Source organism: Mobula hypostoma, chromosome 16 (assembly GCF_963921235.1).
Source record: "Mobula hypostoma chromosome 16, sMobHyp1.1, whole genome shotgun sequence".
NCBI classification, from domain to species: Eukaryota; Metazoa; Chordata; class Chondrichthyes; order Myliobatiformes; family Myliobatidae; genus Mobula; species Mobula hypostoma.
Window position 1 is genome coordinate 17,909,682 of NC_086112.1, and position 2,765 is coordinate 17,912,446.

A 2,765-nucleotide genomic window follows, 5' to 3' on the forward strand; every position below is an offset into this window, starting at 1 on the left:
CAACCACTCTCTGAGTAAAAAACCTTCCTCTAATATCCCCCTTGAACTTCCCACCCTTTACCTTAAAGCCATGTCCTCTTGTATTGAGCAGTGGTGCCCTGGGGAAGAGGTGCTGGCTATCCACTCTATCTATTCCTCTTATTATCTTTTACACCTCTATCATGTCTCCTCTCATCCTCCTTCTCTCTAAAGAGTAAAGCCCTAGCTCCCTTAATCTCTGATCATAATGCATACTTTCTAAACCAGGCAGCATCCTGGTAAATCTCCTCTGTACCCTTTCCAATGCTTCCACATCTTTCCTATAGTGAGGTGACCAGAACTGGAAAAAGGCAGTCCCCCACTACCACAAATTATGCAGTCGAGTATCCCGCATTTGGAGATATCGCAGGTGTCAGCACAGCCGAAGTGCAATGGGATAGCCTTGTCCTGGAATCTCGGCCCTCCTGATCACCGACGGTTCGATGAAACTTCATTTCATTTTCATACCTATCAGACACAATATTCCAAGGAAAAGTAGGAAATAATGGGAGCAGTTAGTATCTTAAAAAAGTATATTGCTTACCTAAGGAAACTAACCACCTTATTAAAAAATAGATTTCAATGGTATTTATCTGTAAATCGGTACAGTCTCTGTATTCTGCAGAACAAAATTCCAACTTTAACAGCTGAGCAAACAAAAGAGAGACACATGCTCTCATAAATTCATATTACCTTTTGCAAAGTTCAGCTGCAAACCGTAATAAACAGTGTGAGGGTGCCCATTTTGTGGGTGATTAGCAGCCTTAGCCTCTAATATAGTAACCAGGAAATGCATATTTACTATCTGAAGGTAGTGAGGTGACTATTAATGGAGAATGCTGCCCTGTGCCCAGTGCTGATGTTAGACTTTTATTGCACCTCTTTTTCCTCAGGAGGCTAAAGAGACTCAGCATATCTCTGTCGACTCTTACCAATTTTTCTCAATGCACTGTTTGGATGCACATTGGCTTGGTATAGCAACTGTTCTGCACATGGCCATAAGAAATTACAGAGTTATGGAGACATCTCAGCACATCACAGGAATGAGCCTCCCCTCTGTAGGTTCTATTATTAGTAAAGCAGCCAGCATAATGAAATACCACCCCACCCCCACCCCGGACATCCCCTCTTCTCCCCTCTTCCCTTGGAAAGAAGGTACAAAAGCCTGAAAGCACATACCACCAGGCTCAAGGACAGCTTCTATCCCACTGTAACCAGACACTAGACTGCACCTCTTGTACAATAAGATGGGCTCTTGGCCTCACAATCTACATCATTAGGATCTTACACTTTATTGTTTAGCCACACTGCACTTTTTTGGTAGTTTTTACACTTCATTCTGGATCACTATTGTTTGAACTTATTCTAGTTCAATGCGCAATGTAATGAGTTGATCTGTATAAACAGTATATAAGATGAGCTTTCCATTGTATCTTGGTACATGTGACAATAAACCAGTACCAAAATACCAATTATGTATATTCATCATTTTGAAGAAAGCAGGCAAGGAAGCAAGAAAGTACTAATGTGAATTTAGATGTCTGTTGTCCATCAAAGAGAAGGAAGGAAGGACGGAAAAAGGGAAAAAATAGAGAGATGAAGGGAGAGATCCATCAAGACATCCATTTATATCAACCCTTTCATGATGTCAGGACTCTCTAAAAATGTGGTGGTTGTTCTCAGGTACGTATGTAAAAGTGGAATCCTCATGAACAGACAGTGGCATAGTGGTTAGCATGACCCTATTACAGCTCGGGGTGTTCTAGAGTTCAGAGTTCAAATCTGGTGCTGTTCTGTAAGGTATCTCTGTACGTCCTCCCTGTGAAATGCGTGCGTTTTCTCTGGGTCTTCTGGTTTCCTCCCACAGACCGAAGACCTACCAGGTAGGTTAATTGGTCATTGTAAATTGTCCTGTGATTTGGATAAGGTTAATCGGTTTTATCGGGGGGTTGTTGGGGTGAATGGCTTAAAGGGCTGGAAGGGCCTACCCGTGTTGTATCTAAATAAGTAAATAAAAGATAAACTCAAAGTCCGCAGAGGTTCATAACAAGATGAGTGGTGGTGCACTTAAGAGACAGAGGAGGATGCTGATCCAAGGATACACAGTGTATCGGAAGGATAGGAAGGTAGGCAGAGGGGGAGGTGTAGCGTTATTAGTAAGAAATGATATTAAATCATTAGAAAGAGGTGATATAGGATCGGAAGGTGGAGAATCTTTATGGGTTGAGCTAAGAAATAGCAGGGGTAAAAGGACCCTGATGGCAGTTATTTATAGGCCTCCAAACAGCTGCAGGGATGTGGACTACAAATTACAACAGGAAATAGAAAAGGCTTGTCAGAAGGGCAGTGTTATGATAATTATGGGGGATTTTAACATGTGAGTGGATTGGGAAAATTAGGTCAGCACTGGATCTCAAGAGAGAGAATTTGTAGAATGTCTGCGAGATGGCTTTTTAGAACAGCTTGTTGTTGAGCCCACTAGGGGATCGGCTGTACTGGACTGGGTATTGTGTAATGAACCGGAGGTGATTAGAAAGGTTGAGGTGAAGGAACCCTTAGGAGGCTGTGATCATAACATGATTGAGTTCACTGTGAAATTTGAAAAAGAGAAGCTGAAATCTGATGTGTCGGTATTTCAGTGGAGTAAAGGAAATTACAGTGGCATGAGAGAGGAACTGGCCAAAGTTGACTGGAAAGGGACACTGGCGGGAAGGACGGCAGAGCAGCAGTGGCTGGAGTTTATGCGA

General features: G+C 42.5%; 1 pseudogene; it reads right to left on the reverse strand.

Annotated features, from left to right (window-relative positions):
* Nucleotides 1–324: 324 nt before the first annotated feature.
* LOC134357651 (U1 spliceosomal RNA) lies at nucleotides 325–476 on the reverse strand (annotated as a pseudogene).
* Nucleotides 477–2,765: the final 2,289 nt, after the last annotated feature.